The sequence below is a fragment of the Odocoileus virginianus genome, chromosome 29, assembly GCF_023699985.2.
Source record: "Odocoileus virginianus isolate 20LAN1187 ecotype Illinois chromosome 29, Ovbor_1.2, whole genome shotgun sequence".
Classification (NCBI taxonomy): domain Eukaryota; kingdom Metazoa; phylum Chordata; class Mammalia; order Artiodactyla; family Cervidae; genus Odocoileus; species Odocoileus virginianus.
The window spans coordinates 2,295,159-2,318,826 of record NC_069702.1 but is presented as its reverse complement, the minus strand read 5'-3'; the positions used below and the strand labels follow the sequence as shown (position 1 = coordinate 2,318,826).

General features: G+C 41.9%; 1 protein-coding gene across 3 annotated transcripts in view; it reads left to right on the top strand.

Moving 5' to 3' along the window:
* LNX1 (ligand of numb-protein X 1) overlaps positions 1-23,668 on the top strand; it is a 194,577-nt gene that overhangs the window by 38,295 nt on the left and 132,614 nt on the right. Inside the window, exon 2 of one of the 3 annotated variants that reach the window (XM_020911316.2) lies at positions 11,676-11,771. The exons of the other annotated variants lie outside the window; for them this stretch is intronic. The gene's annotated coding sequence lies outside the window, so the exon portion shown is untranslated. The remainder of the gene's footprint in view (positions 1-11,675; positions 11,772-23,668) is intronic. 3 annotated transcript variants of the gene reach the window in all.

The window sequence follows — 23,668 nt, the reverse complement described above, 5'->3', positions numbered from 1 at the left end:
CAGTATTTTCTAATCAATACACTCGTTGAGGCGTTAGCCGGTTTTTTAAGGAACTTAGTCACTCAGAACAAAGTTGGGTTTATTGCAAATGCCAACTTTCTTGATCAAAATCCACTCTTCCTGGCTTACAATACGCCTAGGTCTTTCTGAAGCAGGTTCCATTCAACAGATTCCTTTTCATGAAAAACTAAAAATACAATAAGCCGTGATTTAAGAAAATGTCTGGGGGAATAGGGAAAGCATATAACTTAGTGTAACTCACCTATGAAAGAGATTTTGAAAACTGATTATCCTCCAGAGGCCTGTTTAAATAAAACCTGAATTTCCCAAAGTCACTTGCATTAGATGGCATTAATATCTCAGAAATATTAAAACTTTAGTGTTTAAAGCAATCTGTGGTGGGGCGGGGGAAGACTGATGGGGTTTCTGAGTCCAACTCCCTCACTTATTAATGAAGGGACAGAGCCCGAGAAGAGGAAAGAAAAGGACCACAGTGATTCACCCCAGAGCAGCATCGTATTCAGAACCCAGCTCTTAACCCCGTGCTCGTTTCCTGTCATGTCACGGCCTATCTTTTGAGGTGGGATCTGGGAAATCAAAATAGAATGAGAACTCATAATGTGATCTTTTCAAAAGTAGGAATTGGATTAACCCCTGGCCACGCCCCAGCCCCCTGTTGCCCCTTCTGTCCTGCGCCCACTATGTCCAATGAGGCCAGTGTGGCCTGAATCTCTGCAAATTACAGAGAAAAATAGAAAGCTCCCTGACCTTGAGAAACTCTCAGTCTAGTACTAAAGACAAACATATAAATAAACAACTGCAGTCTGGTGCTGTCATGGAAGGATGTCCGATTTCTCTGAGGGTCAGAGGATCCAAAGGATGAAAGGATATTCCAGACAGAGGGCGTTACACGAGATATAATTGGACAGTTCAGGAGAATGGCTTGGTCCTTCCCTCTAGCTAGAGCTGTACTTTTGAAACTTTATTATACAAGCAAACCACCTGAGTTCTTGCTCAAATGCAGATTCTGATTCTGTAGTCAGGAATGAGCTCTGAAACTCTGCATTGCTAAGGAGTTCTCAGGTGATGTCAGTATGCTCTGTGGCCCCCTTTGAGTAGCAGGGGCTATAGGAGAGATGAGGTGGGAACAGACGTAGGAGCTGGTTAGTAAAGTGTTTTAAAAGTCATGCTATAGAATTTGGGTTCTCTCCTGAAAGTATCAGGAGTAACCAAAATACTTGAATAACCTGAAACTGATGTTGGCTTTCTAAGTTTATTGGAAGCTCAATAAGGCATTTCCTCCAGGAAGCTTTCTCATTCTTCCCTGGGAGGAGCATCATGTGCATACATTAATTTAGAACCAGCTGCACCATAAGGTAACACTGAGCTACCCTTCTATCAAATTCACTTGATTCTAAACCCTGGAATGACAATGATGTCCTTTTCAGTATTGAAGGCTCAGATAGAAATCATCGAACTCCTGCCACTGTATCTGACTCATAGGGGTTTATCTATAAACTGTGATCCTATGACATTCTTGCTCTAGATCGGTGCTTTTCAAATATTCACATGCATCAAAATGACAGAAGGCTTGTTAAGACAGAAATTGCTGGATCCTACCCTCAGAGTTTGTGATGCAGTAATTCTGGACTAGAGCCCAAGAGTTTGTACTTCTAACATATACACACGTGATGCAGACACAGCTGGTCTGGGGACCACATTTTGAGAACCACTGGTCTAGAGGAGATCATGGATTACTTCCTACTGAGTAGTACTAACAAATGAAATAAAGTAAATTACTGCCTTAAAAGCATGGACCCTAAGCCGTGGAATCTTGAGCAGTTAGTTAACATCTTCAGGCTTCAACATACTCATCCATAAAATGAAGATGGTAATTCTAGCACCTACCCCCTAGGGCCAATGTGCCAATGTGATGATTCATTGAGCTAATATATATATAAACACACACTCAGGAATCACAGATAATATTAATTGTCATTGCTAGAAGAACTCACCTCACTTGCTGATGACACAGAGAGAGTAAAACAGCTTCTTTGCAAAGCTAAAATGTGCTTCCCTGATGGCTCAGAAGGTAAAGAATCTGACTGCAATGCAGGAGACCCAGGTTCAATCCCTGGGTCGGGAAGATCCCCTGGAGGAGGGCATGGCAACCCACTCCAATATTCTTGCCTGGAGAATTCCATGGACAGAGAAGCCGGGTTACAGTCCATGGGTCGCAAAGAGTCGGGCATGATTTAGTGACTAACACTCTCAGTTTACAAGTAAACTTGGCAAATGTGAGTTTTACCCCTCTTCTTTGAAATCTGTAGAAATACAATAGCCCCTGTTGCATTTTTGTAAGCACAGTTTTCAAATTTTTAATCTGTAAAACATTAGCTAACCCCACGTTTGCTAAAGTTCACACTCATCATGATGGCTATAATTTAAAAAAAGGTGAAAATATTAGTCTCTCAGTCATGTCCGACTCTTTGCAACCCATGGACTATAGCCTACCAGGCTCCTCTGTCCATGTAATTCTCCAGGCAAGAACACTGGAGTGTGTAGCCATCCCCTTCTCCAGGGCATCTTCCTGATGCTGGGATCAAACTGGGTCTCCCACATTGCAGGTAGATTCTTTACCATCTGAGCTACCAAGGAAGCGCTATAATAAGAAAGTAGATAATAACACACATTGATGAAATTGGAACCTTCATACACTGCTGGTGGGAATGTAAAATGGTTCAAACACTTTGGAAAACAGTTTGGCTGTTCCTTAAATTGTTTAACACAGTGTTAGGATTTGACCCAGAAATTCCATTCCTAGGTAGAATTGAAAACATATGATCTCACAAAAACTTTTACATGTTCATAATAGTATTGTTCATAGTAGCCAAAATGTGGAAAGAACCCAAAGTCCCATCAATTGATGATATGTAGTTAAAGAAAATGTGGTATATATCCATACAAAGGAAGAGCATTCAACCTTAAAAAGGAGCGAAGTTCTGATACATGCTACAACATGGATAAAGCTTGATAACATTATGCTAAGTGAAAGAAGTCTGATACAAAAGGCCACATATACTGTATAAATGGGTCCATTTATATAAAATGTCCAAAAGAGGCAAGTCTATGGAGATAGAATGCTCTGTTGGGGCTGGGAAAAAAGGGGAATGGGGAGTGACTGATAATGGTATGGAATTTCTCTGGGGAATGATGAAAATGTTCTGGAATTAGTGGTGATAAAGAGTAGTAACAAATAATCTTGTGATAATAATAAAGAGCGTTGGATTGTATGCTTAAAAGGATGAATTTCAGTGTGTGAATTATATCTCAACATAAAGAATTATTTAAGACGCTATAATCCTACTTGGTGAGAAAAACATTTTTATCCTAGAGTGGCACTGTCCTGTAAGGTAGCCATTGGTTACATGTGGCTCTTGAACTCTTGAAATGTGGCTAGTCCAAACTGAGCTGTGCCCTAAGTGTGAAATGCACACTGCAATTGAAAGGACATTTTAAAAATTGAAATGATTCTATTTTACATACATTTAGTTAAAATATAATGGTAAAATCAACTTACCTGTTTGTTTTTACTATCTAAAATGTGGTCACTAGAAAATCTAAAATTCTGTATGTGGCTCTCATGTGTGGCTCACGTGAGCCTTCGATTGGCCTGATCTGGCTCCGAGGTCCTTCTCACTGGCTTCGAGGCTTTGTCGAGACACACGAAAGTGTTTGCATCTGGGGTTAGTGTATCTGAAGCTGGCCCTTTTCCTTGACATAAAGGGCTTTGTACCCAGGACTTGATTAGCTCTGTCCCATCGGCATGACTCAACACATGTAAACAGGGCAATTCAATGGATGCTTCCAGTTTTTGTTCTTTGAGTAGAAGGCCACCTGCAAAAACAGAGCCTTGTTATCTCAAAGAGCAAGGTTCTGGACCATTATTATTTGAGAAAGTACTTTCTGTGTCTCTTGCTAATGAACTACACAGCAAGTCATCTGAAAAAGAAATTTTTAAGGCATAATTTCTTTCCTATTCACAGTTAATTTTTTTTCAAGGCTCAAGTTCTGTGTCAAAGTTTTCTTAGCCTGGATATAAATTTCTAGATATCAGTGAAAACTGATCATAAGAATTCTTTGGGAAGGGAAAATTGTTTTTAAATAAACTGAAGACAAGGATTTATTTGGTAGGCAAAGTATTTAAGGGCAAATTATTTAAATATTGCAGGACTGTCTATCAGTAAGTTAAGTAGGTTGATTGCTTTTAAAAATTATAATTTTTTATTATAAAAAATGCTCTTATATATGCACTTTTGAAAATAATAATATATGCTTTTTTGAAAAATTTCAAAAACAACAAAAAGCAAAGAGAAGTAAATAGCCAACACTCCTAATCCTACTACCAGAGATATTCATTGTTAATATATACTAATAGGTGTTTATCCTCCTGGGAACGGAAAGGTCTAAATTATCCTGTATAGAGAAACCTGGCCCCAGTTCTATTAACTTTTGGTCAAAAAATAGTAAAACAGTGATTTTTCATCCAATAAAAATAATCCTATTGGCACTCTAAATTTTCAGAAGATAAATCCAATTTTTGTAAGTTTCGTTATAATATTCCTGTGCTACAATTTACTTGCTGGGCTGAATGTAATCCTTTACCCTTTACTTCAATAAAACAAGAAAGATATTTACTTTACACACATCAAAGATGTGGGTGGGCATGTCTCTATACATTTTCCTCCTCTCTTCACAAACAAGGTTGTATAAAAATATTTACTTCTTCCCCATAGGTTCATGTGTGTGGTACAGTGTCCACGTCATGAGGCAGAAGGATGGATTATTCACTGGAGTTTTTATGGACCCAGATTCAAGTATTTCCCCAGCTGTGTTTACAGCTTTGGGTTTCTAAGCCTCTTGAAAAGTAATCAGTTTTGATCATCTTAAATCCCAAAGTAAATTTTCTTTTCTGGAGATTACTCTAGTTGCTAACACAGGTTAGTCTGGCCTATTGAGCCATCTTTTAGTGCTGTAACATCCAAACATGAAAGCTGTGGTTTTGCTTCGAGGAAACAGGGAGCTTTGAAATACGGCTCAGATTCTTCCCTGCAAGAGGTGAGGTCTCAGAAATGCTTTGCTCTTTTTAAAATTGTATCTTGTCTCATTCTCTGGTCATTTCACTTTATAAGTCTGGTCACTTCAAAATAGTGTAAATACCTTTAAAGCCAAGTTCTCATATAATGCTATTTTTTGTATTAGTTTACATGTTTTAAACTGTACAACTGTACAACATGTTTCTCTCTACAACTGCAGTAATACTGTCAGTAATACTTGTTCTTGACTAATGAGAAGTACAGTGATATTTAAAACTTTGGGGATTGTCATTTATAGGTGATTTCTTGTTAGATAACTTTATAAATGACTATGTTTAGTATTCTTTAGTTTAAACCTTTCTGCTGTAACCATTTTAGCTACAAAAAGCCAGAATGTTTGCTAAAAGCAGGAAAGCTAAGACTTTACCATGTAACTGTGCTAGCCTGAGCTGATAAATTCGTCCATCTGTGCTTCAGTTGCCTTATGGAAATAATAATGAACTAATTAACTCAATTAGCTAATTTATGTAAAGTGAATGGTGTGATGACTGATACATTGATAAGTGCCAATAAACTCTCGCTGCTGCTCCTGCCACCAGTAACTATAGTCAGAGTCAGGTCCAACCCTTTGTGACCCCATGGACCATAGTCCACCAGGCTCCTCTAGCCACAGGATTTCCCAGGCAAGAATACTGGAGTGGGTTGCCATTTCCTTCTCCAAGGGATCTTCCCCAACCAGGGACTGAACCTGGGTCTCCTGCATTGCAGGCAGATTCTTTACCAGCTAAGCTGCCAGGGAAGCCCATAGTCAGAACACTCTTGTCCAAGGACATCAGTTCCCCACCAAGTGGAGACAGGCTCACTTCTTCCCGACTGGCAACTGTGAGAACTTTCTATGTGGAAAAGTGAAGCAACAAGGGGTCATCTGCAGGGCTGGCTGTCCAGGTAAGCCAAGTCAACCACAAGTCACCATTTGTTCAGTGACACATGCAAACACTAAGAAAATGAGATGAAAGCAGCAACAGGTGTCTCACGAGACACTTAATTTGGTCAACATATGCTGACCACCCGTGGGTCACATGGTGCTGTTCTGGGTATGGGATACTGAAGAGCAGACACATAAGATGTACTGCCTGCCTTTAGAATCTTCTATCTCTAAGGAACTTTTAAATGCATGGTATTTAGGAGTTATTTGTATCCATGAAGAGAATGTATTTTCCAAGATTTCTAAGAAAAAATATTTAAAAGGAGCCCCATTATACACAGAACACTAGAAAAGAGAAAGAAAAGATACTCAGTTAAAATATCCAAGCCTCTATCTTCATCACTATTGCTGTTATGATAAACTGCTTCAAACTCAGTGACTAAACCCACAACCCTTTATTATTTCTCATAATTCTGGGAGTTGGCTGAGCTCTTCCACTGTGGATTTTGCTCGAGATCACGCGCGAGCCTGCCTTCAGCTGCCAGGTCCGAGATGGCCTGACCACATTGGGGAGGCGGTGCTGCCATTGGTGAGAGCCTCTGATCTCTTCCAAAGGCCTCTCGTTCACCGGGAGACTTGCCTGAGCGTCTTAACAGCATGGCCATCTCAGGGGCCCAGGCGGGTAAGGGTGGAAGCTGCCAAGTCTCTCAGGGCCTAGGCTCTGGAACTCCCACAATATCCCGAGGCCCGAGCAGGTTGATTCACAGGAGTGGGGACATGGTCCCTAATTCTCACTGGGAGAAGCATATCATATTGCAAAGGGGTTGGACACAGCATCAGTTAACTACTTCTGCATAACAAACCACCCCAAAAGTTAAAGGCCTAAGACTCATCTCCCACAGCCCATTCACCTCTCTCTAACTTGCGTCATGTTGTCTTCAGTGGCATATGTAATTATTCCTCCTGTTTCTGCAGTTCATCCATTTGAAACATCATGACAAAGTTAGGGTCAATGACTTGAGGAAAAAAGAAAACTACACTTCTTTTTCACTCTCAGAGTTCAAAAGCGGATGAATGCATTGAGGAATAGCTCCAGAAGTCAACTTGGGATAAGATGAAGAGAGGACATGTTTCATTAAGAAGAGGAGCCAGACTCGGAGGCGGGGCCTGGGGTCCTCCTTGCACCTGGAGCTTCCTTTGAAGTGAAGGAAATTGCTCCACCACGAGGAGGCGGAGGGAGGCAGACAGATGTGAGCACGGAATGTAAAACTAGTAAACACTCTGTACACACCCAGGGGGCAGTCAGCAGCGTAGGCTGACTAACAGTAGCTCCAGTTCGTTTCCTTGGCTTCTGGTATTTTACCTCACATTTGATGCTGAAGAAGTTCACAATTTAGACCACTTTAAAGTTCTTGGACTTATGATCTAAAGAGCAACTGGTCATTTTCCAGTACCTTCACCTCTGCTTCTCTGTTGTGGGGAGAGAACCATGGCCTGACACTCCTAGAGAAGTGCCCCCAAATCGTGTCATTTGCTTTAGTTACAAAGGTTAACCTAGGAGTCATTTCACAGAAGGAAGCGTAGACAAAAAGCAACAGAGGTAGAGACCCCGAAGGATGTGCGTTTCCAGAAGGACGTTGGAGCCTTCCGGAGTGCTGTTTCTGAGGTGAGACACTGTGCCGAGAGGGCGCTGTTAGTCGCTCAGTCATGTCTGACTCTTTGTGACGCTATGGACTGTAGCCCACCAGGCTCCTCTGTCCATGGGATTTTCCAGGCAAGAATACTCGAGTGGGTTGCATTTCATAAGCCTTTGGATTAAGAATGGAAATCCCAGAAGCAGAAATTCTTTCCTGGTGCTGGTGTCCAAATGGAACAACCAGCGTTCCTAGGAAGGAAGAAGTTATCAGGGAGGCAGAATCCTTCAAACTGGCTGGGTGAGGTCTTTATGTTTGAACAATACACATTCATGTGTTTTCACAAATGCGTATATGAGATCAGTTTAAACATAGGTGTGTGGCTGTGTGGGTGGTCTTTTTGCTTGTTTTCCTTTTTATAGACTTGGCGCCTCCTCTTCCCTTACATGCATATATATCAATTCCCAACCCACCCACCTACACAGATAACTGATATTAATAATCTAATATGTATTTTTCCTATATTTACTGATGACTGTATAGTCATATAAAAATGTATGCCTACACACACATGCACTTTCTGATCATTGTTTGACAAAAACAAAAAAATATTACCCTTCTTTTTCCTGCATTGTGCTTTACTAAGTCAATAATACTTTCTGAAACTTCCTGTCAACTAGCAGAACTCTGTCATTCTTTTTGATAGCAGTGTTGTTGGAACACAGGGCTCCCCTACCTATAGTTTATTCAATCACTCTCCTGTTGCCAGAAACATTGTAGCTTTCAGAGACAATTTGCAAAAAAGAACTAAAACAATCCTCCCCTTCCAAAAAAACACTTAGGTTCTAGCAACTACATCTATTGGAGTGTTTCCCAGGAAGAAGATTGCTGGCCTGAAAAGTATGTGTATTTTAAATTTTAGTAGGTATTGCGGTACTTCTTCCCCAAGAGGCTATAGCATTTCTCATTCTGACCATGAAAGTGATCCCTTTCCTACAACCCTGCCAGCAAGAAGTGCTTCAGATCTTTTAAATTTTAGAAAATCTGGTAGGTGTAAAATGATACCTCATCTTAATTTGCATTTCCCTCTCTTTGGGTGAACTTGAACATTTTCCGTGTTTCTCAGCCATTGGATTTGCTTTTCAACAAATTGCCCATTCATATGCTTTGCGCATTTTCCCACTTGTTTGTTCTCATTGGTCTTGTCAAATTACAATAAATATTTGTATACTATAAAAATGAAATATACTATCTACACAATATGTATTTCTGCAAGCCTACAATGGTCAATGATATTTTTACAATAGCTTTGCCTTAAAGTTATAATTTTAGAGTTAAATATGCCTACATTTTCTCTCATAGCATTTGACTTCTCAGTTTTGATCAGGAAAGTTTTCTGCACAATATATAATATATATATTTTTTATATATATAATATATATATATATATAAAATATAATCTAGATTTGTCTTGCAAGATCTTTGCTTTACCTTTATATTTTTAGTGGTGTATTTTACTCATGTATTTGTACCTTTAGATACACAATAAAATTGGGATCAAATAAGGTACTTATCTGAATACAATGGCTTTCTAGAGAGTTCTAATAACTGATGAGGAAGTCTCTGCCCCATGTTTAGTTTTCTAAAATTACTTACCTTTTCTTCACTATTTCATTTTTTTTCTAGAAATGATATAATCATCTCATTTAATTGCCAAAGCCTAACAAACCAAAATACCCACCTTGCTGTGAGTTTTAGTGAAATACATACACAATTTGAGGGAATATTTTTATGGCATTGAGTCTTCTCATCCAAAAATATGGCATGTCTGTCCATTTCTCCTTTTACATACATATTTTAATATGATTTTGTTATTTCCTTTTTCTGTTGTATCTATTTCTAAGTATTCCAGAGGGGTTGATTTTGAATGTTTTTTTCCATTCCTAGTTTATTACTAGAATAGAGAAAAGTTAATGATTTTTGTTTTTTGCATATTTTTGGATCTGTCTACTTTACAAAATTCTCTTCTTAAATCTAGGAGATTTTTACCAGATTCCTTTGGGTTTTCTAAGTTTACAATCATATCATCTGCAAAAATAGATCATTTTTCCTCTTCTTTCCTAGTGTTTTCTCCAGTTTTCAAATTTGTTGCCATTAAGTTTTAAATTATATTCTCTTTTAATACTCTTGGTCATTGTAATATTTGATCTTTCTACTTTCTGATCTTCTATAATTTTGCTTTCTTTCTTTTAAAAAATTAGATTATCAAGTGGATAGAATTTTAATATAATAAGATTTTAAATTTATTTGTATACTTTATTACTTTTCTCCTTTCTATTAAGATTTTACCTTTATTAATCATTCTTTATTGTTATTTTTCTAATTTCTTAGAATGTAGACTTATTTACTTCTCATCTTTATTCTTTCACAAGGAAGGCCTTTTGACTGTAAAATTTCTACAGCTCTGTGAAATTAGAGTAGAAAAATTGTACAGTCAAAAGACCTTCCTAGTGAAAGAAGGTCAGTAATTTCCCTTTTGATTTCTTCAAGTCAATTGTTTTCTAACTATTTCTTCATTTTCAAGAAGACAATTTTTGGTCATCTTTTGATAATTTTTTTCTTACTAGCTGAATTAGGGTCAGATAATGTGACCTATTAAATCTTTATTTTTTGAATTTCTGAAGCTTTTTTTGTAGCCAGATATATGTTCAGTCTTTATAAATGTTCTATAGACATATAAAAAGTAATAAAAATTATCTATATTTGAAATGTAGGGTATTCTCCAGTTATTGTGAGTGGAAGCAGTATGGCACATAGATTAAAAGCAAAGAATATGGGAAAATGTCTGCTTTCAATCTCAAACTTACCATATGACCTTGACTGTGTTTGTAAGATATAAATAATAATGGTATCTACCTCATAGGGTCTTTGAGAGAATTAAATCATTTAATATTCTTAAGTATTTAGAATAGAAATTAGCACATACCAAATGCTATATAATTAATTTTGTAAACAAAAACTATTCATATATGTCAGTTCATATATGTCCTCATTTCTTCTTTTCTACGGAATTGCCCAATACAGTCCAAAGAGATATATTGGGTTTATTTAAGCTTTTGCTGTTTTTAAGGATGGCTCTGTATCAAAACATTGTAAGTGAAAGTGACTCAGTCATGTCTGACTCTTTGTTACCCCGTGGACTGTCCATGGAATTCTCCAGGCCAGAATACAGGAGTGGGTAACCTATCCCTTCTCCAAGGGATCTTCCTGACCCGGGAATCAAACCAGGGTCTCCTGCATTGCAGGCAGATTCTTTACCTACTGAACTATGAGGGAAGGCCTTATAAAAACATCATTCTGATTCTATTTCAAATCTCAAATTATTAAAGTGATAGATTTTAAAATGTAATCCTTTTTTCTTCTTTAGATTTTCAATGCTCATTTTACTTCCTTGAATTTTTTTCTTATCTCTATTACTTATTTTTTACATTTGATGCACAATTTAAAATTTCTTTGCCTTTAATAAACTTAGTCTCAGTCTCATTCTTCCTTAATTAAGCTGCCTTTTCTCCCAAATCATACATAAATAACCACTTTCCTTACACTTTAGAATGCTGGATTTCCTTCAGAGCAGTTCAGGCAAATTAAGTAGCCTGTATCATCAGATTGGATTACAGGTGTGTTCCCAAAATGACATTAAGTGTACTGAGTTCTGTAGTCAGTTCATTCTTGAAATTTCCAGTGTCCTTCATTTTTTGTGTAACTCCAAGGTTTTGTCTCATATCATATTCCTTTTGCCTAAAGAAATCCCTTTAAAATTTCTTGTAGTTCATGTCTGTTAGTAATAAATGATCTAGGTCTTTGTTTTTCTGGAAAAAAGTCTCAATTTCCCTTCATATTTGCTATAGAATTGGGGATTGACAATTTTCCCCTTCTAGCATTTTAAAGATATTCCTCTGAAGCCTTAGGCTTTATTCCTTTCTCATGAGAAGTCTGATCTTTCTTGTCTTCCTTCCATAGACCTGAACCATGAGGAAGGCTTTCTCCTACCTTCTACTCCACCACTGTCAAATCCAATCATTGAAAACAGCTTACCAACAGGGGCCATTTCCAAAGGTAAGCAGAGGGCCAGGGCAGACTCCGAGCTAGAGACAGTATGTGTTTCAGGGGGTGCATAGTCGTATAGTAGCAGTGCTCAGTCGTGTCCGACTCTCTGCAACCCCATGGACTGTAGCCCACCAGGCTCTTCTGTCCATGGGGATTCTCCAGGCAAGAACACTGGAGTGGGTTGCCATACCCTCCTCCAGGGGATCTTCCCAACCCAGGGATCAAACACACATACCTTGCATCTCCTACATTGGAAGGCAGATTCTTTACCACTAACTCCACCTGGAAACCCAGGGGGTGGGTGAAGCTATTACCGGCAGGAGAGAAGCAATGGGTAGAACTCAGAGCAGGAGAGTTTGTGCCCTATGTCAGAAAATGAAGCATTGCATTACCCTGGAAGGGGAGTTTAAGTGCACAGAAGAAGACGTCACTTCCCTCAGAGTTCTATACCTCCAAAGCGTCACCTTCCCAAGGTTCCTGCTCCGGCTTCTCTCTTTACTTGGAAGAAGTAACCCATGACCTGCTATTTCCCACCCAAGCGGTTCAGGCCCATTCCAGACATGAGCACAGATTTTCAGCCTTGGGGAATTAAATGAAAGAAAAATTAGTCTGTCTCTGCCTTTGGACTGGTTTTTATAATTCATTTCTGGTGTAAGAAACAACAAATCCAGCTAGCCTAAGTACACCTTGGATATGAAGTATGCTCACATACCATTTGGATCTCTAGGTTAAACTTGGCCTGAACCCCAGTACCACCTCCCATTGGAGTTCAGAGTCCTTGGTGCAATCTCTGAGGGTCCTGGGTTCCTTTGTCTTACGTCTCCCTACATCTACATGGGATCTGCTAGTTCTGCTTAAGTCTAGACAGTTCATCAGTTTGCCCCCAAACACTCCCATTACTTCAGTATGTGCATATAAAAACTTTAATAACAGGTCACATTTCATTTGGTCTCCATTTATTTTTTCTGCAAACACTCTCCAGTTTAAGGAGGATGTCCTGGGCTTATGATAAGAGAACAAAGATGTCCACCAGCAGTGGTTGCTAGTATATTTTTAGTGGGAGGGTGAGGGAAAAGTAATATAAATTCTTTCCTAGGGAGAGTAGAGCAAACATCAGCAGCTCATCAGAAACTTGGAATGGACTTAGCCTCAAGTGATAAATTGCCCTCCCCCAAATTCATAGAACAAAAAATGGATTTGAGCAGCTCCTCTGACTTCAGCACCACCACCTGTGAGAACTGTTAGTATGTGTGGTGGCCCCATGTTGCAGTGAATGGCCATCAGAAATAAATCACTTTCCATTTGTGAAAACATTGCCAAATATTTTAGGCAAATGTGATCGTCCATATAATTGGGATGATTTTCAAAATATTTAATAATCAGTACAGCAGAGGCATCAACCAATCTGGTTAGACCTGACCAATCATTAGAGATGTTAGGAGTAAGGACCCATTACAGCCTCATGGTGGACACCAGCTGAATACCTACCCTGCCTACAACTTAATAACAACTCTGCTAATTCATATCATTTTGTACCCAGATGCTTCCTTTCTCCTTCCCTTTCCAAACTATATTTAATTGGCCAGAAAAGTTTTATGGAAAAACATTTTGGCCAACCCAATACTTTATTCATTCATTCATCTATCCATCTATTCAATAAAGACAAGAGTAAGCTCTTCCATGTGCTTTCCCAAACTTTCTCAGCTCCTGTCCCATTACTCCTTACACAGGTATATCCCTTAATTAAGTCCTTGCGTGCTTAGCCTCATCCTGGCATCTGTTTCTCACAAGACCCAGACTGACTCCTAATGGTGGTGTCACAGTCACAGACAACAGAATAGTTTGTTATGTCTGAAGCCATCCCGGTATCACTATGGAGGGTAACTTCCTGTCCATTTTTGGGCATGCTCATTAACAGACCTTGATTACTGTCTCTCACTCTCTTCTTCTTCCCATCACACCAGCAGAATTCTACAGCTTCCCGATGAGGACCTACTTTTGCTTTTTAATAAATCTCGTATGATCGCTTCCAGGGGAGGATAACAGTGCTAACAGAAGTCAGCCATCTAAGCAGGACTGAAGAAAGTAGGTGGTATGCGGATGCTATAGAATGGGGTGATTTTGGAGAGGGCCTGGTAGAGCAGGGCAGGGAGAAATAATAGCAATCAGTTTAGAACATTTGGTTTTGAGAATACTGGTACCTGGAACAGACCTGTTGGTGAACTCTGGCATGTGGTTCCTGGTTCATTTATTCCAGAGAAGATGCTACCTTAAGATGGGTAGAGGATAGACTAAGAGAGTCACAGATCTTCTTCCAACTTCAAGTTTACAGGAGTTGGTGTGGGCAGTGTTCTCTTGTGGCAGAGATGAGGACATGCCCAACATAACGGCTGCCCCCTTTGCCAAAACCCTACAGCAGCTTGACATTGAAGAATAAGCATCCTGAGGTCCACCTGGCTTGCTGCCCCACACACTCCAAAATCACAGCTGTGAGTTTATGGATGGGTAGACAGAATATGATCAGTGCTGATCCAGGTGCGGCCACATCACCGAGAAGGACTGGCCACGCTGGGGAGACACTTTAATGAGAGTCACCCAACACAGAGCTGGGAATACACCTGTGGCAGGACTCGCCAAAGACATGCTTTCAGTCAGCCTCTGGGGCAACTCAGAGAAAGTGGGAGAAAGGACTGGAAGGGCAGCCTCTCCCTTGCCACATGGACCAGGCTGCTTCAGGGGGACAGGCTGAGCTGGAAGGACCAGTCTAGCCATCCTAGGCTGATGGCCAGTACTGATATTGACACAGCTTCAAATTACAACAGGGCAAATGGGGAACTTAGTGTTCCAAGGCCTCTATTACCCAGGCTGGTTATTAACAGTGCTTCTAGCTCTTAACTCTCCATAAATGTTCATGGAACTAAGCCGAATGGATCTGAAAATTAACTGGAGGCATCTTTCAGACACTCTCACACCCCAGAGAGAATGAGCTCCTGCTGCCTCACCTGTACTCTGGCCACTTGGCCGCAGTTGAGGTCAACATTTCCAGTGCAGGGTTAGATGGGCCACCCAGGGGTGGAGGACTCGAGGACAAGCTCACAGTGATAACAACTCCACGTTCTCATACCTGCTGAGGGGGAGTAGGAGGGGACCCTATTCATTACTCTGTGATCATCTAAACTTCAACTGGAAGTGCAGCTTCTACGCCGGCCCTGGGAGGAGCAACAGATCCGAGGGCCAGAGGTACCAGGGCTGGCCGTGGAGATGCCTTTGTCCACGTCACCCGAGCCTGTCTGTGGCTCCACCTTGTTGTGGCTTTATGGCCACAAGGAAGTGCCCTTACCTACTCCAGACACCTCATCGTGGCTTAGTGGCAGGTGCCCAGGGAAATTCAGCTCTAAGAAGGGCTGAAAAGAGAGGCAATCATCCAGGTGCATTGTCCAAGTTGAGAAGGAAAATCTTCACCTGCTTGTGATTTGAGAAAAACCAAACGAATTGCCCCTTGCTGAGATTCTGTTGGAAGATTAACAGCTATCTCTGCATTAATGGTGAGTGGTTTTCAAGATATTCTTTCTTATATTTGACTTTGGAGAACTGAAGGACAGGATTCTTGGCAGTGAACACCATTTTTGAGGACCTGCCCTCTCTTGGATGGAGGCAAAAGTTCATCGGGAAGGAAAACACTTCTCCATCTAGACAGCTGGCTTCTTCTGTGCTTATAACACCCGAAGGGACCAGCAGTATGCTTTGCCTCTTGTTTTTGCCTTTTCCACCCCATCTCTCATTGGGCCATTCTGGGTGTGTATCTATGACTCATTGTAGGTCACTAGTTATTGTGAATTTTTAACTTTATCAGGAAGAAGTTTGAAGAAGTTGGGCTCTTAGGCTTGGACACAGCGCTCTATTAGACAACATAAAAGACAGCAATTATAAGGAGGTTTTGTGAAGAAAATGATCATTTGGTCTTATTCACTGAGGATTGAATATACAGAAAGTAGAATTAAGTGGGACTTGAATTATGCAACACTGAAAGTCTATGAAGTTTAAGGTGGGGGTCTTTAATAAAGGTTTACTAACATTGTCAATTCCACTTGAAAGGAATTTCAATTGTCTAAATAGCTACAGATGTTACTGTCACATGAGAGCACAGGTCTTTTTCAAGTTCTTCCCAAGGTACCAGCCAATCCTGACTGGGTGAGAAACTCCAAGACCACGTTTGAGGCGCAGTCTTTCCACCCACTCAAGACAAGACACATCTACATTTGTGAAAATCATTAAGGTATAAGAAGATCCCCTGGAGAAGGAAATGGCAACCCACTCCAGTATTCTTGCCTGGAAAATCCCATGGACAGAGGTGCCTGGCGGGCTACAGTCCCTGGGGACAGAAGAGCAGGACATGACTAAGTGACAAAACCACCATGACCAAGAAGACTCAGGTTCTCTGAAGCGAACCTAGAGGCACGATGGGTCCCTGTTCTCATGGGACCCCTTTTTGACAAAGGGCCAGGGCAACGCCATGTGGGCCTGGGAAGGTCATGGGTGCTAAAATGGACCTGCACCCCAGTGGAAACACTGTCATTTACCAGTTGGGCGAACTTGGGCAGAAGTTTTTAACAACTTAAATCTTCTAAATGAGAAAAAGCAAGCCACCCTTCCTCTTTCCTGTAACTGTATGAATACCTGGCAATCTCCACCTTGGGTTTTAATCCTCTGTCTTTAACTCTGCTTCTTCATGGATGAGGAGTTCCTGAAAACTGAGATTCTTCTCGTCCTTGACAGTGACTAGAACATCAACAGTTTAATACGTTTTTTGAATATCTGAATGAATGAATCGTGAAGGTCTAGGTTGTGGCATTACTGTGAAAATTAAGTGTAATAAAGTTAGTCTCCTTTCTAAAGTCCATAGGCTTAGACTCCTAGGAAAAGGAAGGGATCTTCCAGGTGTAACCTAACAATGAGAATTCTTCATTCGTCCACTTGTTTTACAGTCATCTTTAGTTCTTTTGACTAATGTCTGTTGAAGGCACTGGGCTGCGTTCCTTCCAGACACTGGGCCAAGTCCTGCAGGTCTATGAGAAGTCATGTGCCCTAGCTGACTGTCCAGAGAGAAGACTATCTTTTAAAAATTACAACCAGGATAACTGCCTGAGTAGGGCATGCAGTGAGCACAGTGCAGGAGTGGATGTCTGCTTGGGAAGGTGAGGAGAGGTTCTATAAAGGAGGTGGCCCTTGTGCTGAGCCCTGAAGATGGAGTCGGAGTTTCCCAAACTGAGGGAGGAGAAATACCTGAATGTCGGGTCTGCCTGTAACCCACTGGGCAATTTGGACAAGTTACTTTACCTCTAAGAGACTCAGTCTCCTCACCTGTTAAGTAGAGTTAGCTCCTGGGGTTTCTGCCAGGATCCTGTAAGAGAGCATTTAAAAGTGCACGATATCAATGCAGGTGATGCTAGATGAATAAGAACTGTTAGGGTGGTGTTGCATGAGTCGGAGCCTAGCAGTGAGAGACCCTGGTTGTTATGGGAACCACATTCAGGTTTTCTTGGGTATCTAAGAGGGACCCCAACAAACAGTGCTTCCCTTTCCCACCTGAGTTGGAATAATTAGAGAAAAATTTAAGAGTAATTACTGAGGCCAAAATATCACCTTTCAAATGGTAATAGCTGAGTTGGAGAACAAGACCTGGAAGAAAGTAAAAAGAGGTTGAAGGCACCCAGCCCAGGCAGATCTGGGCATGATGTCTTCTCAAACAGAAGCCTGCCCTGGGAGGACTCAGCATACGGAGCAGCAGAGGAAAACCCCCAAGACAGCCAAGGGGGGAGTGAAGCTGAGCTGGCCCAGCCTTCTTTCCTGCTTTTCCACTGAAGGACTTGCAGGGGGCAGAGTGAGTGAAGGGCGAAGTATGGCTGGGGTTTTCTTTGGAAACCACTTTCTTGTGGAAATGTCAGGGTGGAGGGGGGCGAGGGCAGACCCCTCTGACACAGTGTTACTAGGGAATGGGCAGTATTCTGTGGGTGGAAAGGATACAGAGATGTTGCTGAGGTATGATAGGCGGGCAGGGCCCAGGGTCATGAAAAGCCTGGTGTGCCAGGCCAGGCAAATGGACTGCAGGTGGGCTGACCACAGAGATGAGACATGGTGGACCAGGACTGCTGAAGAGACCAGCTAGAGAGGCTGGCATTGCAGACGAATGGTTACAGTGGCTCCAACCCTCATGCCCATAGGAAGAGAGAAGGCTGGAGCCTGGTTCCGCCAGGCCTTTGGGAAGTTGAGGATGCAGGCAAGGAAGTGGCATCTGGGTCAGACAAGCTCGAAGTGAAAACAGAAGACAGCGATATTCTCGGGTGAGCTCCAGAAGTCAGGAACCAGGAGTACAATCCACTCAGAGAGGAAAGCAAAATTTGAGTAAGGGAGTGGAAAACCTGAACAGTTAAAAGAATATCAAAGAGAGTAATATTCTCAGATTTTTTTTGAAATGAAAGATTTTTGGATGATAAGAAGGTCCAAGCGGCAGCCCTGAAAATGGGCAGCTTCAGAGGAATAGAGGCAAATGTCCTTAGAGTTGGTGGGGTCAAGGACGTAGAGGGGTCACCCACAAGGACATGGACTCCCTCAGACTGAGGTCAAAGTTCAAAAGGAGAGACAACATTTTACACTTTCGACATATGGTATTGGGTCAACTGGGCTTCCCTCATGGCTCAGAAGATAAAGAATCTATCTGCAGTGTAGGCTACCTGGGTTCGATCCCTGGGTCGGGAAGATCCCCTGGAAGAGGGCATGGCAGCCCTCTCCAGTATTCTTGCCTGGAGAATCCCATGGACAGAGGAGCCTGGCGGGCTGCAGACCATGGGGTTGCAAAGAGCTGGACACGGCTGAGCAGCTAACGCACAAATGATGGAACCAAGAGAGACAGACCCAGCAACGTTCAAAATATCAACAACCATCAGCAAAAAAGTTAAATAACCCACCTGGTTTATGCAGGAATGGAGTCATAAAACACAGAAATTTACAGTTGAGGAACATAGGCCTTGTAACATTTATAAAGGGAGCAACAATGAAGTCTTTTTTTTTTTCTCCCCCCCACAAAAGAAGAATGCACTGGCTGCAGGCCCATGGTGGAAATCTTCACAAAATATGCGCCACCTCCAATGGCTAATGTACTCCCTCTTACCTCCAAAGCCCACACCCCGGAGCAGTGTCGGCCCCCAAACCGTAAATCCATCCAGTATCCTAGCAGCTCATCTGCAAACCAGACACATGGGCTGTGAGCTTGTGAGAGAAATGCAATCTCTTCCACATACACAGAACCAGATGGCACTTATCCCATCAGCTGATATTTGTGATTATTACTATTATTTTCCATAATTGCCCTTCTGGGTCCTGTTTACTCATATCATGCTAAGTAATTGTAATTAACCAACGAAATATTTGGAGCTAGGCTAGTTCAAAAAAGAAACTGAGGCCAACATGATGGAACGTGTACAGCAATTCCATCTCATAGTGCTATATACTTTCAGCTAAAGTATATAGCATTTTATTAAAATCAGATGGAATTTGTTCACTTTTCTTGTGGCATTCAGTCATCTTAGACAACCCTACAAACATGCTATGAAAAAAAAGGAAGCCAACAGGGGCAAAGTAATTCTGATGAATCTTGAGGTACTGTCTTAGCAACAGTTCTTTGCCAGGAATGTTTTACAATAGTTTTCTGCCAGGAAGCATCCTTGAGAATGCCAGCCTTCATTGTGGTGATCTAGAAGGAAAGAGCTTTGAAAACAGACCTCCCTTCCCCCATAGATTTCCCTGTCAAGATACATAAAAGAATTCAGACTAATCAAAAAGCCCAAGTGAGCTGGCTGCCTAACTAGGACAGGCCCAACCTTGAGTTTGGAGAGCTTTCTAATGCGTTCCATCCGTCTCTCCAGAGAACAAAGTTTACAGGATATGTTGACTGCAAAGGAGGCTTGCTTCTAACGAGAAAGATAGCTGAAATGGCATATCATGGAAGTTTCACTCAACTCTGAAAATACTGCTGCTCTGAATAAATGATGCATACCCAAGATGCTGAATTTTTTTTCTCTTTCTTCTTCTCTCTTCCTCCCTCTTCCCTTCCTTTCTTTCCCCTTCTTTCTCTCTTCCTTCTTCCCTTACGTTCCTTCCTTCCTCCATTGCTTTTTTTCTTTCTGCCTCTTGCTGTTTAATCATCATGAGAGAAGTAGCCAGAAATCCTGTGAAGACCTGAAGAGTCAGACTTTGAGGTTCTTTATCATCTGATCCACCTTTCCCATGCAAGCCGAGCAGAGGATGCCTCCTCTTCACCCCAGCAGGATGAACACTCCATTGTCTTTCCCCTTGTTTCCACTCACACCTTCCTCCCCAGCACTCACAGGCTGTGATCACCCCTGTCTCCACCTGCCGTCTGCGCTGGCTTTGTTTTTCTTTGTCTTCATTGCTGCACAGGCTTATCTCCAGTTTCAGAGAGAGCAGGGGCACTTTAGCTGTGGTACGTGGGCTTCTCATTGTGGCCGCTTCTCTTACTGCAGACATGATCTTAGTTGCTCCAAAGCATGTGGGATCCCCCTGAATCAGGGATCAAACTCATTTCTCCCACACTGGCAGGCAGATTCCATACCACTGAGCCACCAGGGAAGGCCCCTGCCTGGATTTTTCTGCCCCTCTCAACTATCTCCCCATATCCTTCAAGGTCTAATTCATGTTCCATTCTCTATGAAATCTTGCCTAATGACACCAGCCAACACCAATCTTATCCTTTCCTGATTATCCCTCCCACTTACTCTCAAGTCAAGGATAAAAATTGTTGCTGTGCTTAGACCTCTGTCTTGAAGATTCCTAGGTTACCTCTGAGCTGAAGACCTTCTAGCAATAACGATGAGAATGATATAGGAGCAGCTTGTGTCTAGTACTTGCCAAACCTGGTCTAAACTATCTAACTTGGTAGTGGTTGCATTGGAACTCAATTTTACATTGTCTCATAATATCCAACTGTATATAGTTCTAGGCTCTTATAGCCCTTCTGATAACATTTGCAGCTTTTAAGGGATAGGCCGTTAAAGTTTTAGAGAGAGATAACCATAAATGATGTCATAGAGAGTAACAACTGATCCCTCTGGAGGGGTGCCTCAAGTTGGCTTTCCCTTCTTGGGGTTGGTTTGACAGATCCCAAAATATGATTTTGAGGATGCACTCAGGGGTGATGGATTTCCTGGTGTGTTTTCTGACAAATACATGTATAAACATATCCATCTACATACTCAATATATAAACCAGATTAATAATTCTTCTGTAATTAGAGATAGTCCTTCCCAGAAACTATACTTCCCAGGGCTACTTCTACAAGGCACTTCCTTCTAAATAGAGGATGGGTAAGAACTTTGATTAGTGCCCAGAAAGTTACCAGGGAACATGAAATCAAAACCTTTCCACATCTTTCCCCCAGCGGATGAAACTGCTCTGGCCCTGTCACTTGTTGGCTGTGTTGGCCTTTAGCATGTACTCAACATCTCTATGCCTTGCTTTTCCAACTGTCTATACAAATAGTACGTAACTCATACTGTCGTTGTAAAAAGTGCTCACACCAATGAGTAGCACCAGCTAAACACTTAGTCAATGGTAGTTTTTTATGATTATTATGTATATCTTTTCACCAGTAGTTGAGACACACTTCCATAACAACACAGCAGCCCTAATGGAATAATGAAGCCTACACTGATTTTTTTTAAAACTTCAAAGATTATTCTAAATCCAAGAGCACCAAGTCAAACGGGCTGCTTTTCCTTTGTCTTCTGCACACTGCCCCTCTTCCTGTTTTATGGATCGTGATCTCTCCTGCTGGTTCAACTTCTTGTCTCAGTTTTACTCATCGAGCCGCAGGAGCAGAATGCTGCGTGTTGTGAAGCCCTTAGCCTCAGGACTTGTTGTCACTCCCTGAAAATGCTTTTCCCCAGAAACCTTGCTCCTTTTACTACATCTTCTGTGAAAGTGCTAGCTGCTCAGTTGTGACCTATTCTTTGAGACCCTATGGACTGTGGCCCACCAGGCTCCTCTGTCCATGGGATTGCCATTTCCTTTTCCAGGGGATCTGCCCAACTCAGGGATTGAACCCGGGTCTCCTGCACTGCAGGCAGATACTTGACCCTCTGAGCCACCAGGGGAGCCTCGTGGCTTCCTCCTGCCTAGGTGGGACCTGCCGACTTCAAAGGCGATTGACACACACGGAAGGCAGCTGTAGGCAGGCCCGGATGATTCATGAGGCTGGCGGCTGGCCCTGCCCCTCTTCCTGTGTCGGGAGACACTCAAGCCAGCGTAGAAGCCTGTTTTGCAGGTGTTTCTTAGTTGAGTATCAAACCGGTGGACCGGTACTTATTCCTGAAACACCAGCAGGTATATAAAAGGCTTTGCTGCCTTATTCTTATGTAGTCGTTGTTAGTAATAAAGGAGCAGCCACATCTACCATAGTTTCTATTGGATGAAAACATGAATGGGGAATTTTTTTTAAGCTTCCAGCTCTCTATGAAGTGCAGGCAGTTCCCAGGTGGGGACGGTGGTCTAGAGCAGCCAGGGACAGCTTGGGAGAGGACCCAGCTCTACCGCAAGAGAACTATGCAGAGCCTGCCCTGCGGGCCTGTGACTAGAATTTTTCCTCCACTCCCTGGTTGTTTTACAAGGTATCAGATGACTGGCGGCGCCCAGTCAATGGGGAAAACGAGAGACTGCAGTCAACACCTTCCTCCCCGCCCCCCTCCTACTGATTCTTCTTCCTCCACCCCTCCCCCTCAGTCAAAACACCAACCCACCAGCCCGATCCAAACACCTCTGAAGAAGTACAGTGTTAGAATGTGTGGAACCAAAGGATTAACAGTGTCAAGAGAAGAGGCAGTACAGTAGAAACCAACAACGTTGTAGAGAAACTCTGCTCCAATAAAAGTTAACTTAAAACAGAGAGACGGAAGAGGGGGACAGAATAAGAGGAAAAGTCAGAATTTCAACATTTGTTCTCCTTCCAGGGAAAAAATAGAGTATATCTCTCTGGGCAAGTAGGCTGTCCACCTCGGAGGGAGAACCCATGTGTTCCCCAGGTAGTACATTCCAGAGAGTGAATAAATTGCCGAGAGATGCTGGACTGGGGCCATAGAAATACACGACGTTAAAATGCAATGATAGAAGCTGTTAACAATCCTTCGAAAGATGCCAGAGGGTTTAAGAGGCAGCCGCAATACCTCACAGGTGCTGCTGCAGTGCCGGCTGAGTTGTAGGGTTCCTGTCTTTTGCTGCTGGAAAAGCTGAGGCAACACAATGACTTGCCCAGGGTCACACACCACGCTTGGGACAGAAATAACCCTGACTCCTCCGTCCTGGCTGTAACCAGCTGACAATGCCACTTTATTACTGCACTATCATTCCAATCTGAATCATGTAAATTGCTCCTAATTGCAGGTCTGCAATGAACTATAACCTCCGTGTGACTTCTAGGTGCCAGACCAGCGAGCTAGGAAGTGACTGAAGTTTCACAAACTCCAAAATATGGGATAAACTCCTGGGGCAGGGGGTGGGGGGGTTGTTTGAAAACTTGACTCTGAAACTGCTGAGAAGCATCATATTTGGATTTTTTTTTAATGAATTTGAATCGTCACCTCTCACTTATTAAATCTGAACAGAGAAGCACTTGGAATCCAAATGGATGACATTCAGAAAAGCATTCAGGAATAAATCTCAGATATTTTCCAAGCATTCAATCTTCACAGAGCTCCTTTTCATGCTCATTAAGTGACTGTCTGTTTTTGTATTTAAATATCCTAGATTATCACATGTGGAATCTGAAAGGTAAACGAACAGATTCAGAGAGAACAAACCAGTGGGAGATGACCAGTGGGAGAGGGGAAAGGGGAGGG